The sequence below is a fragment of the Somniosus microcephalus genome, chromosome 3 (assembly GCF_052327205.1).
Source record: "Somniosus microcephalus isolate GS21.2 chromosome 3, FLI_Smic_1.0, whole genome shotgun sequence".
Lineage (NCBI taxonomy): Eukaryota > Metazoa > Chordata > Chondrichthyes > Squaliformes > Somniosidae > Somniosus > Somniosus microcephalus.
Genome location: NC_140989.1, coordinates 344,586,774 through 344,600,193, shown reverse-complemented (window position 1 = coordinate 344,600,193; position 13,420 = coordinate 344,586,774). Strand labels below are relative to the sequence as shown.

At 48.7% G+C, this 13,420-nt stretch overlaps 1 long non-coding RNA gene across 1 annotated transcript in view; it reads left to right on the top strand.

The window, feature by feature from the left end:
- The first annotated feature begins 1,083 nt into the window (after positions 1-1,083).
- LOC147122296 (uncharacterized) overlaps positions 1,084-13,420 on the top strand; it is a 40,651-nt gene continuing 28,314 nt past the window's right edge. Inside the window, exons 1-3 of the long non-coding RNA XR_015077722.1 lie at positions 1,084-1,628; positions 8,848-9,372; positions 10,149-12,688. This is a non-coding gene — a long non-coding RNA (uncharacterized LOC147122296). The remainder of the gene's footprint in view (positions 1,629-8,847; positions 9,373-10,148; positions 12,689-13,420) is intronic.

Sequence of the window (13,420 nt, the reverse complement as noted above, 5' to 3'; positions counted from 1 at the left end):
TGAGGGGACTGGGGGGGGGGAAGCAAGATATCCATGCACACCGCATCAGCAGCTTGTAAGTGAAAAGAGATTGTGTGATGAGGGGGAAGTGGGATGTGAGAAGAATGATGAAGTATAAGCATACTGTCATCATCAGCAATGCTTTCAACTTCGGCGCTTGCCACGGACCCTGACGGCCCCTCAATGATCTCCAGCACTGCATCCTCCAGCTCTGTCAGGTTCTGCAGATGGGCTTCCCCTCCACCCGTCTGCTGCAGCTCCCAACGGTTATGAGCGACCTTTGCCTGCAGGAGCAAGGGAAGTGTGTCAGTGAGTGTGGTGCAATGTGTTTGGGTGATATGCCTGTCATGGTTGAATAGCTGGCAGTGTGTGCAAGGTGTGAGATGTGGGTGTGAGTGTTGCAGCAGTGGTAATTGTGTGAGAATGAGGTGAAGCTATGATTGTGAGGTATGAGTGGGGATTGCGTAAGAATAAAAATACATGTTTTGTATGTGTGATGAACTTGAGACTATTAATATAAGATGTATGTAATAAAGATAAATTTGATGTGTATGGATCTCCCCTGGGTAAGGCAATGGCGCGAAACTTAACAAAGGAAACCTGCATAACAGGATTACACCCTGTAAGGGGTTTTAGATCGCAGAGGTTTCTCTCTCTAGAGGCCTCTCTCTCTTGCACAGTAAAACCTTGAGTGGTTCGACCCACTCGCCCCTTAGATTCTATACTCTGGACTTTGGGGCAGGAACTACAATGTAGAGAAAACTCTTGTAGACCAAGGTTGATGAAACGAAATGACATTTTATTGCATAAGGAAAAATAAATCAAATGCAAGCAGATAAGAGAGTACATAGGAGGGAAAAACACAAACAAATCATAACGACACAATACTAACTAAGGCAAATACAGGCATCTTATACTCTACAAAAATCATCATGAAATAAGGAAACACACGGAACATCGAGGGACAACAACTCATGTTAATTGTACCCTTAAATCCACCCCCTTAAACCTATCTAGATCTGATTGTGAAGGGCCAGAAACATGCTCACCAATCCAACTAGGAAGTGCAAGGTTTTGAACCAGTCTGCGTTTGATCCTTTCAGGCGTTCCGTCTCCACGTGGAGCGTGGAGCCCCAGCGAGCTGCGCCACACCTCTCTCCTGAGGTGGGGGTCGGGGGCGGCTGGACACCGGCTGGTTCTGGATGTCGGCGGGGTCGGGGATCGTCGGCTCGACCCCGGTCAGAGGAGCCTTGGGCTGGCTCCCATCGTTTCTTCAGTTTATTTTTGTCTCTTCTCCCGAGTTGGGAGAGGGCCTTTCGTTTTCGTCAACGGCCCGGGGTTGGTCGATGATCTCCCGATGTTTGACCCCGGGGTGAGACGCCGGCTCGAACGGTCTTCTTGATGGCGGCTTAGTCTCCTTCTTCTTCCTCAGATGGTGGAGAGGAGTTCGCTGATCTTCTCCCAAACCAGCTCCTCTTTACCCAGCTCAACAACCGCCGGACTTCACTGTTCGAATACAACTCTCCAACGACTCAACTGTCCGACAACTGTTCAACTGTGCGAATTCCACTTCAACTCCTCCAATTATACTTTTCCTTCAGAAGCCTCCACTTCCCGCCCAAAATCAGGTTAGTCTTTATTTAACTTTTGGCGGGCTGGGAGCACAGCGGGGTAGTTATTATATTTTAAAATATTTTAGATGGCCGGTAAAGGCCCATCTCTGCTCTGGAATGACCCTCATTGTTTTTAATGTCCTGCTGATCTCGTTATCTATTCCTTGGTGCTGTTCTCATGAATATGAAATTGTCCCCTTTTGTCTGGGTCAACATTTAGATGGCCTCTGTCTCCAGGCCGATCTTGACTGGATCTGCATCTAATCCATATGTATATGTGGGGTCTGGTTTCGTTCCCTCAGAAACGGCTTCCAGAACTTACTGTGGGTTGAATCCACAAAGCTGTCTGAGGATTCGCAGGAACCATTTTAAAATGTCCCAATAAGCCGGTCACGTGGTATGGTGGCCATTTTGTATGCCCCTTTTTCTGGGCTTCTTTTAAAACAGTCTTTAAAAAATCATGGCCTCTTCTGCCATTTGACCCTTTATAATATAAAGTTCAATTTTGCGAATCCTACACTCCCCCCTGATACTGTAACTTGCTTGAAGTATCATAATTCTGGGTGAGCAAAATTTTCTGACTTTCCACAATCAAACCATCCCCAGTATTTACCTATCTATGACCCCACGACACATGCATTTCCCATTTCAGAAAAATATCTAGTGTATAATGAGCATCTACAGATGGCAATACCTTGGAGTTAAAATCTGACAACTTACTTCCAGGTGTGGAGGGGGGCCTTATACCTTTACATCACCTAGTGCATACACACTATCTTTTAATAATAACAACACATCTAATTCAAATGCAATAAGAAAAATAAAGTACACACAAAAATTACAATGTACATGAATACATATCCAAAATAATACAGAGGAGGGAGGGAAAACTTTAACTTTATACACAGCAGCAAAATCTAAACGGGTGTCTCTTCTTCTACCCGCACATAATGCTCCCTCCATTCCCCTCTATTCTCATACTTTTGCGAATGTTTGACCTTTTTACAGTGTACAAACAGTAAATAAACCACAATGACAACCTGGCACACTACAAGAATGTGGGAGGCTATCCTAATCCATGAAGGGACTTCTATATTCGTGAACAGGTCTCACCACGGTGGGGTCACTATGTCCAATATGTCTGCCCCTATCTCTAAAGTCTTCTGCTCCAGTGTGTAGAAATGTTTCTGTGAAACAACAACGGCTTTTAATATCTTGGTGAGGTGTTCAGGGAGAGGGGGAATGATATATCCAAAATGTGCAATGAATCGCTGCAGATTGGTGAAGTTCTCTTTAACAGTGATGTGAACATGGAAGGTTCAGGAATGGGGACAATTCGCTCCTGGGCCACTTGAACTTCTGCCCTGGGCTTGAAACAGAAGCTGCTGTCACTAACCGGACACCAACCGTGCTGTCCATGCTGGTAGTGGGGCGCTGCAGTGGTGACACAGTATGTCCCACCTCCTGTATATGCCACCTGCGGGGGCACATGGCCTTGTGCCATTGCCTCCATGGTGCAATTCATAGGCTTCGTGCCAGCAGTTCTGAACCCGCACTGTGGTTTTGAATGGGCATTCAAGTGCTGGGGACACAGGATGATGTGTGCTCCCCGGCTCCGGCACCCCGAGAGGTCGGTACCCGTCATTGCATGCTCCCATCGAATGACGTAAGGTGGGACCCCTGTGTAGCGAATGTGTGCACCCCCCTGAATGACTCCAATGTTCTCCACCCTGTATACCGGGGCGGGTTTGGCTGTCTTTCCCATCACCGGCATTCTTACCACTATACCCATAATGGTGTGATTAGACCGTCCACAGTCCACTGGGACTGGGTAGGCCTCTGAAGCTAGTCTGAGCTGGCACGGGCTCAATGCATTCTCAAAAGGGTGGAGGGCTGCGAGGTGCTTGTTGCTGATCCAGGAGTGGACTAAACCTTGTTTCAAATCCTCCAGGTTACTGCGGCCCTCGCCCAGTAACCACGCCCCGTATAGCACACAAGCTTCGTTCTGTGCAGCCTGATCGGATGCGTTCCGATCCTCCCTAATGAGAGCATTTACCGTTCTGGCGTGTTTCTCCAGCTCAGCTATAATTTCTTTTAAGTGTAGTGTCATGGCCTGGTCCTCATGTAACTCAGAACCCACTACCTTATTCTCGTCAGTCAGTATTTTTTTTAACTGTGTTTTCAAACCATTGATCTGGGTTTGCAGCGCCACGTCATCCAGTGTGTTGATGACGGAAGTTCCTGTATTAAAAGCTGTGAATATATCATTTACTGCACCCCTTCTTTGCCTCCCTATCCTGTCCAAGACCTCATGTGGTGTGGTGTACAATTCGGCTCTGTCGACATCGGCAAAGTCGAATTCGTAAAACTGTTTAAACATGTTTGTTAACAGGACCTGGTATAATTGCTCCGTTTCCCTGGGGCACCACTCTGGCAATCGTACCTCGGTGAGGTTTAAAATCACCGAAGCCACCACGTAGTGCACCCCTTAGTACAGCACCTGACCTGTGGGTACCAATACCAATCCATTCCCGGGTCCCTTTGTTGTGGTGGGGCACCCTTCCTTGAGGGCTTTAGCTACCGGAATTGTGGGCAGGGGCTTGCGGGGTCGGGTGATGATTTCAGTGGCGTTTACTGGGATCTGGGAGTATGGGACTCCGCACGCCCGTGTGCTGACGTCCCACCTCATTCCTTGTCCGGCATCCTGCCACTGTCTTTGGAAAAAGATGGAGACGCCTGTGGGGCAAGCGCGTTCTGAACCCCACATACAGATGTAGGTCCCCTCATCTGGTTCCCACCATTTGTCCCAACAGACACTCAACCCCCCATGAGTTCCCATAATAGTCCGATGGGTGTTGTTACCCAGTCTCTCCCACTCCACAGTGGAGTTCTTCATGGTGCTGCTCAACTTGCGCAGCCACCACCAACGATTCAAAGGTACCCGTCCGTGGCAAACAAGGCAAATCTTCCTCCCAGCGGTGACGCTGATCCTGGGTGCGATGACCCTCACCCTGGGGCACATCAGAGACGTTTCCCTGTATGCAAACCCCGTCTGGCTGGAGTATTCAGTAGAGTTCGATCCCAGCCAGCCTGGCCACCTTCCTTCATGGAAGTAAACAGCAGTCTCTTCAGCGTCCCGTGGGCCGGTTCCATCAGTCGCGATGGGGCCTCTGTTGCCAGAGCACCCGTAAATTGTGGAGTCCTTGGTGCGGCCCCGATAGGCCCAGCTCCATCCGATCATCATGAACGCGACGAGGATCCCGCTCATCTTTTCTGGCTCCTGTAACAGATCGAACAATATAGCCAGGCTCCCGAGAGATTCTGGCTTAGGTGACGGCATGATCGGGTCTTTCGACCTCGATCCAAAAATACACACATACTGGGCAGATTTCAAAACTACTTAAACTCTAATCACCTTAATATTTACACACCTTAAACTTAAACTTAAACTTAACTTATGTACAGCGCCGCCCGTCCCCGGGCGGCTTGCCTAATCCCTGATTGGACTGCAGCTCGCCGCTCCCTGTGGCGGGGCTACAGTGACCTGTGGCTTGGGTTCCCCGCAGCCTTTTGCTGTTAATCGGGGACTGCGTTTTGTCAAGGATTTCTCAAGTCGGCGTTTACTGGGAGCGGGGGACTCGGGCCAAGGTTTTACTGGCTGAGGCGTTCGAGTCGACCTGCGAAAAGGCACTTTGGGCGTGGCTCCCTTAGCGAGTGGACCTTTGGGTGGGACCTTAGCTCTCACAGCCCGTGGCTCTTCCATGACTGTAGGCTTCGGCTCCCTTCCCTCAGGCTCCGCCCCTTTGGGATTTGGGCAGGCTCCTTTAGCGAGTGGACCTTTGGATGGGACTTCAGCGTTCACAGCCCATGGCTCTTCCATGACTGTGGGCTTCGGCTCCCTCCCCTCAGGCTCCGCCCCTTCGGGATTTGGGCCTGTGGCAGACGGCTCCTCCTCACCTGTCCCTACAGGTGGAGGATCTCTGTCCCCAATTTCTACCTTCCCCACGCTTGAGTCGAGGGCGGGACCTCCGTCCTCCGACTCCACCTCCTCCAGAATCGTGTCGAGGGCGGGGCCTTGCTGTTCGGGCTCCTCCTCGTCCGAGTCCCAGGCCATAGGGGAAGCCTCCCCCCAGGTGGGCGGGGCAGCTTACCCTTCCAAGCAGGCTACAGCGCCAGCTTGTGTGGTCTGTGACTCATCGCACGCCTCAGGCTGAGGATTTTTACCCTCAGACCTGGCTTCGGTTGCTGATACTCTTGCACCCGGTTTAAACAGTTTGCGCCGTCTTATGTGAAACCACTTGTTGCGTCGGGACACCTCTACTCCGCGACTGGCGTGGACCGGTGGATTTTTCACCAATTCCGGTCTATCCTCCTGGTCTACGGCTCTCTCGCCAGCGCATAGGGTTAGACCCAAGAATTTTACTTCTTGCTGGCCAACCCGCGCCTTCGTTGGGTTTTCCTTAACACTTTCTATCTCTTCCACATTCGTACCCGCTCCCCAGAGACAATGATTTCTCAGGTCCACGTGGATCCCGTGGGCTACCAAGAAATCAGACCCCAGGACTCCCGTTCCACCTCCCACCTCCCACTTCATTAGTGTACACTTCCACGTGGTGCGGAGTGGTCCTAAACGAATGGAGAGGGGAAGAGAATGTGCGCCAGCCTGTTCTTCGCCCGTGAAGCCCGACAGGAGGTATGGGACCCCGGTGGACAGAGGCGAGGCGGTGGGGTTATCTGCGTGGATTACGGTGCACGATGCTCCCGTATCCAACAGATAGGTCCCTTTTACCTCCTCCACTTCCATCTCCATGAGGGGTCGTTTCCATACATCATATCGCAGCGCACACAGGTAGACGGGCTGCGCCGACTCTAGTCATTTGGGCACAACGGTCGGGGTTTCGGGCACGACAAGACCGGTGGTGACAGCTATTTTCCCCTGTGAAATCATCAGAGACCGCATTGTCTCTATGATTGATTCAATCACAGCGGGATCCATGACTGCACCCGCTCCTTGTGCTGGGGCAGGAGCTACGGCTTGGGTTTGGGCTGGTGCTGGGGCGGCGGTCTGGGCTTGGGCTTGGGCTGCAGGAAATTTCCCTTTATTATCCTTCCACGGATTTCTACAGTCCTTGCGCCAATGTCCATCCTTCCCACACCCGTAGCAATTGAGCTTGGCTTGGACAGGGCGATTCCCCTCCTGACACCACTCCTTCTTGCTTGGGGCTGCGGGTTTTGCCTCATGCACCTTTTCCTTCTGGGGAGGTGTTTTCTGACCTCTACAATGCTTGTATGCAACATTTAGCTGACGGAGCACCGTCTCCTCTGAGACATCGGGACCTTGGGGATCAAACCAAGATCTGGCTAGGGCCCGTATCTCTGGCAAGCTGTTGGTAACCAAGCAACAGAGCCAATGAACCCGCTGTTCGTCATTCATTGCAGCCCGTTCAGGCATACCCGGACAGCTGCGTCGATACACTGGCCACAGCCTTTCTGCGAAAACCCGTGGGGGTTCTCCAGATAGCTGCACGGTCCCTTCTACACGGTCGAACGGACTACCGTCGTCCACTCCCATCACTTCTAAAACTTCCTCCCTGAGATCCGTATACCCTTTCCATCCCCTCTTACTCTCATCTGAGAGGCACTGAAGGATTGTGCAATCCAGGGAGAAAAGCAACAGTTTCACCTGTTCCTGTTCATCACAGTCATTAATGGCTGCTGTTTCCTCTATCTCCCTGAAATGAATCGAGGGATCTCCCTTTACTGTGAGTATTGTGAGGTGGCTCACCATCGACCTTAATTGTGGGGCAGCATAGGGCACCATGAGTTGGTTCTGGTGGGGTCCGACATCGCCATCGGCGGCGTTGGGACCGGACCTCTGGTGCCGAGCGGGACACATTGGTGCCGGTCCCGGCTTTGCTACCAGTGGTTGTTCTTTCTCACATTCCACCTCGGCTACCTCCTCTTTTACCACCCCCTGTTTCTCCGGCCAAGTCTCACTATAGCTCGGCGGTGCTGAGGGCTCGGTGGCTGGTACCACAACTACCTCAGCTAGAATCGGCTGTTTTGATTCCTTCAAAAAGTCCATGTGACTGGCTTTCGGGCTGACGAGACACACCATGCCTTTTGCCTTAACCAGGGCCATTCTTAGGTCCTCTATGGTCTTTTGGCAGGGGCCGTGGTCTGTGCTCTCAAACCCGCGCTCGAGGGCTAGCTTGTAAGCTGCCTTAACCTCCACTACTCTCTCCTCCTGCGCTCTTAGCTGTTGTGCGAGGCGGGTGTTTTTCTCCCGGATCCTCGTTTCATTGATCTTTGCCTCAGTAACCTGGCACTCCAGGTACTCTATCCTGGCCTGATGTTGACTAGCTACCACTTGGCGTTCCTGATTTAGCGCTTGAAGTGCTGGGATGAGTTTTTCCCCACCCATGGCCTTTTCCTCTATCTCTGCTGCCTGGGTTGTGATCCTGGCTGCCTGTGCTGCAACGACTCGGCCCAAGATCTGGACCTGCTTCTTGTAACACATCAGCCACACTACCTTCTCCACTGACTTCTTATGCTCTTTGCTCTCTGTCCACCTGATGGCTGCGTCCACCGGACGCCCATCCAGTAAGAGATCAGAAATCCACTGCTTAGTGAGATTTACCTTGCCAAAGACATAATCCACTATCCTCTCATCCATTGCATTTCGACCATTCAAACTCAGATCTACTACATTGCAATCCTGCTGCCAGAGTCCTGCCGCGGTCACCATTTTCTGTAAGGGGTTTTAGATCGCAGAGGTTTCTCTCTCTAGAGGCCTCTCTCTCTTGCACAGTAAAACCTTGAGTGGTTCGACCCACTCGCCCCTTAGATTCTATACTCTGGACTTTGAGCCAGGAACTACAATGTAGTGAAAACTCTTGTAGACCAAGTTTGATGAAATGAAATGACATTTTATTGCATATGGAAAAATAAATCAAATGCAAGCAGATAAGAGAGTACATGGAAGGGAAAAACACAAACAAATCATAATGACACAATACTAACTAAGGCAAATACAGGCATCTTATACTCTACAAAAATCATCATGAAATAAGGAAACACACGGAACATCGAGGGACAACAACTCATGTTAATTGTACCCTTAAATCCACCCCCTTAAACCTATCTAGATCTGATTGTGAAGGGCCAGAAACATGCTCACCAATCCAACTAGGAAGTGCAAGGTTTTGAACCAGTCTGCGTTTGATCCTTTCAGGCGTTCCGTCTCCACGTGGAGCGTGGAGCCCCAGCGAGCTGCACCACACCTCTCTCCTGAGGTGGGGGTCGGGGACGGCTGGACACCGGCTGGTTCTGGATGTCGGCGGGGTCGGGGATCGTCGGCTCGACCCCGGTCAGAGGAGCCTTGGGCTGGCTCCCATCGTTTCTTCAGTTTATTTTTGTCTCTTCTCCCGAGTTGGGAGAGGGCCTCTCGTTTTCGTCAACGGCCCAGGGTTGGTCGATGATCTCCCGATGTTTGACCCCGGGGCGAGACGCCGGCTCGAACGGTCTTCTTGATGGCGGCTTAGTCTCCTTCTTCTTCCTCAGATGGTGGAGAGGAGTTCGCTGATCTTCTCCCAAACCAGCTCCTCTTTACCCAGCTCAACAACCGCCGGACTTCACTGTTCGAATACAACTCTCCAACGACTCAACTGTCCGACAACTGTTCAACTGTGCGAATTCCACTTCAACTCCTCCAATTATACTTTTCCTTCAGAAGCCTCCACTTCCCGCCCAAAATCAGGTTAGTCTTTATTTAACTTTTGGCGGGCTGGGAGCACAGCGGGGTAGTTATTATATTTTAAAATATTTTAGATGGCCGGTAAAGGCCCATCTCTGCTCTGGAATGACCCTCATTGTTTTTAATGTCCTGCTGATCTCGTTATCTATTCCTTGGTGCTGTTCTCATGAATATGAAATTGTCCCCTTTTGTCTGGGTCAACATTTAGATGGCCTCTGTCTCCAGGCCGATCTTGACTGGATCTGCATCTAATCCATATGTATATGTGGGGTCTGGTTTCGTTCCCTCAGAAACGGCTTCCAGAACTTACTGTGGGTTGAATCCACAAAGCTGTCTGAGGATTCGCAGGAACCATTTTAAAATGTCCCAATAAGCCGGTCACGTGGTATGGTGGCCATTTTGTATGCCCCTTTTTCTGGGCTTCTTTTAAAACAGTCTTTAAAAAATCATGGCCTCTTCTGCCATTTGACCCTTTATAATATAAAGTTCAATTTTGCGAATCCTACACCCCCACAGAGACAACATCGAAACTCAAGAGCTACTAAAAGATGTCAACAAACAATTAACTTAAGCAAGAAATGGCACCAGTCACTGCAGACAGACACATGTTCAAAGGAAAGCCAATCAAGAACTGCATGAATCTAAGACCCAATCCTGGGGTCTTAGCATTTTAGATTAGAGACAAGGGACTTAAAAAAGATATAAAACAAGGAACCCAAAGGCTCACTCTCGCGCTCTCTCTCTCTCTCTCTCTCTCTCTCTGGATGACCACGCGGAAGAACAAGAAGCCCTCGCTCTACAGAGCAGACCAAGAAGCAAGGAAAAAGGCCGCGTGCATTGATTGACTCAGGGAAGTACCAGTCTGTGTAAATCTAACCCATTACCTTACCTGTTGTAATCGAGTAGAGTCCATAAATACCAGTAGGCTATTGTTTTGATGCGCATGAGTGTGTGTGTTTAATAAACTTATTCCAAATTGTTTCAAAAGAATTGGTCTTGCTGTCAATTTAATGCCAGTCGAAATAAAAAGCTTACAATTGCTAGAGACTGTTTGTAGGTGATGGGGGTGTGGCGCATTGAGTAGTGTGTGAGGCTAGTAGTGCAGATGGTGGGATATAGAATTTGAAGATGCATTCACTCACCTTGACCACTTGTGTGAAGACATTAAACTTTATGCGGTGCTGGATCCAGGTCCTGGGGATAACACTCGTCGCAGTGACGGCTTGAGCGATCTCCTCCCACAGCCTTCTGCTGTTCTGCCTTGAAGGCCTCCTGCCCCCCTGCGGGTAAAGGACCCGACGGCATCTTTGAACCCCCAGGACCAATACCTCCAGTGTTATATCAGAAAATCTCCTTGCCCTCTCTCTTGGCTGTTGGGCCATGACTTTCTCCACAATGACAATGAGGTGTTTCTTCAACAAAGCACCTCCCCCTTTTGAGCAGTGCTGAGAGGCCGGGCCAAGTAACTTTATTGGCCAGTAGGCTGCACCCAATATTGGCCTTCCCCCCCCCCCCCCCAACCCCTGTTCAGCGCTAAGCCAATCAGCAGCACATTTAGCGCTGAGATCAGCGCTGCAATCATTATAATGAGCAGGCAGCACGAATTTTACGTGTTGCCTGCACCACTTTGAATGGGCGTTTCGGGCCTTATCCAATTTCTAGGCCTGAATCTCAATGAATTCCCCTCTTTGTAAGCGTTGTGCATGATGTGTGATGCTATGTCAAAGGAATTCGCTTTTTTCCTCCTATATTCTACAGTAAAGAAATGTAAGCAATTGAAACCTTAACATGAACAAACATCTATAATCAGGAATTTGAGTCAAGGGTAGCGCTTGGTTCAAAAGATTCTGAAAAAAGAGTGGAATAAATAGAAAATATGATACAAAATGTCAAAACCCGTGTAGTTCTGATATAAAAATGTATGACTGAAAAGAATTAAAATCCTATTGAGTATATAAATTATATATTTGCCCTTTAAAATAAGCTACATTATATCCTGTTCATAAATTAAATAATATATGGCTAACATTAATTTAATTTTGGAACACATAAATTGCCCTTTGCTGTAAAAAGCACTAACTAGCTAAATATCTGTCACTGATGTGGATTCATCCCAAATGGATACCCAGTGAAATACGTCAGTCGACCTAAAATGCTGATAACTGCAGACTGAGAATAAGCGGTTAGCACTCAAAAGGCAGACAAAAACACAGTCAGTGTTCAGTGGAAAGAATTTTTAAAATTTATTTAAACATTTAAATTACTAAGAACACTCGTACAAATTCACATTATAAGGACGGACAAAAGCCATTTTTAATTAGATTTACCTTCTACAGTTTCTCTTGTGTTTTGTTTTATCTCCCTCCCATTTTGTTTACCTTCCTCAAAGGGCACCTGTTTCCAGGTTTTTCTTGGTGCTACTCTGTAATAGTTCACTTGTCGGCACATTAGAGTGTTCCACTCTGACTGGCCATTGATATTTTCCCTTTATCTCTGTTGAAGGAATGTGCTATTCCCTAATAATCCAGTTCCAATCAGGAATCCAACGCATGATGAAAACCCAAGGCATCACCGGGATGTAGAAATAAAGTTGATAGATTGAATTGTTTTGAGGAAAAAAAAGAGATTAAAGCTGGCGTTTGGGTGGAAGCCTTTCTTCAGAGTTGAGTTTTTAGGAAATGTTAATGTGTCTTTCTTTCCTGCATGGTGACTGCCCTGATGTGCTTTTTATTTCATTTTTCCAGCATTCATAGTTTTCCCTTTTTATCTCTAATTTCTATGTATAGTACCTGGTATATCATAGAAGGCCAACATCCCCAGCATCGAAGCTTTGACCACGCTCAATCAGCTCCGATGGACGGGTCACATTGTCCGCATGCCCCATACGAGACTCCCAAAACAAGCGCTCTACTCAGATCTCCGGCACGGCAAGAGAGTCCCAGGTGGGCAGAGGAAACGCTTCAAGGACACCCTCAAAACCTCCTTGAAAAAGTGTAACATCCCCACCGACACCTGGGAATCCCTGACCCAAGACCGCATAAAGTGGAGGAGAAGCATCCGGGAAGGCGCCGAACACCTTGACTTTCTTCGCCGGGAGCAAGCGGAAGCCAAGCGCAGGCAGCGCAAGGAGCACACGTCAACTCAAGCACCCCACCCACCCGCCCCTTCAACCACCATCTGCCCCACCTGTGACAGAGACTGTAGGTCCCGCATTGGACTCATCAGTCACCTGAAAACTCATTTTTAATGTGGAAGCAAGTCATCCTCGGTTCCGAGGGATTGCCTAAGAAGAAGAAGGAAATTGAAGGTATCTCACATGGTAAAGATCACTTCCAATAGGCAAACCTATGTGGCTTACTATGCCTGATGAGAAGTAAGTGACCACTGTTAGATATTTATAGGATATCTTTTCTTCTATCTTGCTCCCAAATAACACCTGAAAATTGGCGCAACACAGAGGAAGAATGGCCAGTTCCAATCAGGTATCCACCGTGATGAAAAGCCCAACACATCACCGGGACTTTTCTCTAAGTAAAAATAAAGTTGATAGGTTGAATTGTTTTGTGGAAAAAAAAGAGGTTAAAACTGCCTTGTGGGTGGAAGCTTTTCTTCTATTCTGTATACTGCCTGACGTAAGAAAACTACTAGGTACTTGGTCTAAGCGTTAAACCAAGCTTTAATCAACTGTTTTACAACATGGAGGTCTAGTTGTGTCCTTCACTAGTTCTTGTTAAGAATGTCCTGCGCAAGCTGGGCCCGTGCCCGAGTATTTATGCTCTCCCTGGACAGTGCCACCAGCAGGCCGCTCAGTATTATTTCATAAGTCTTTCTTTCATGAATGACTGATTCATGTCACTGCCTACCTTATACTGCTCTCGTTCTGTGCCTGAACACCACTGCTCCTGAACTTCCTCTATGGTGTTTCTGGTGACTGTACCTGAAGCAGATGCAGCAATGTAAAATCAGGGGCAAATGCCACTAAAATCCTGGTGCAACTGTTCCATCTGTCTGTACAATAGCTCCATCCCACAATCAAACCTACACCCTCCTT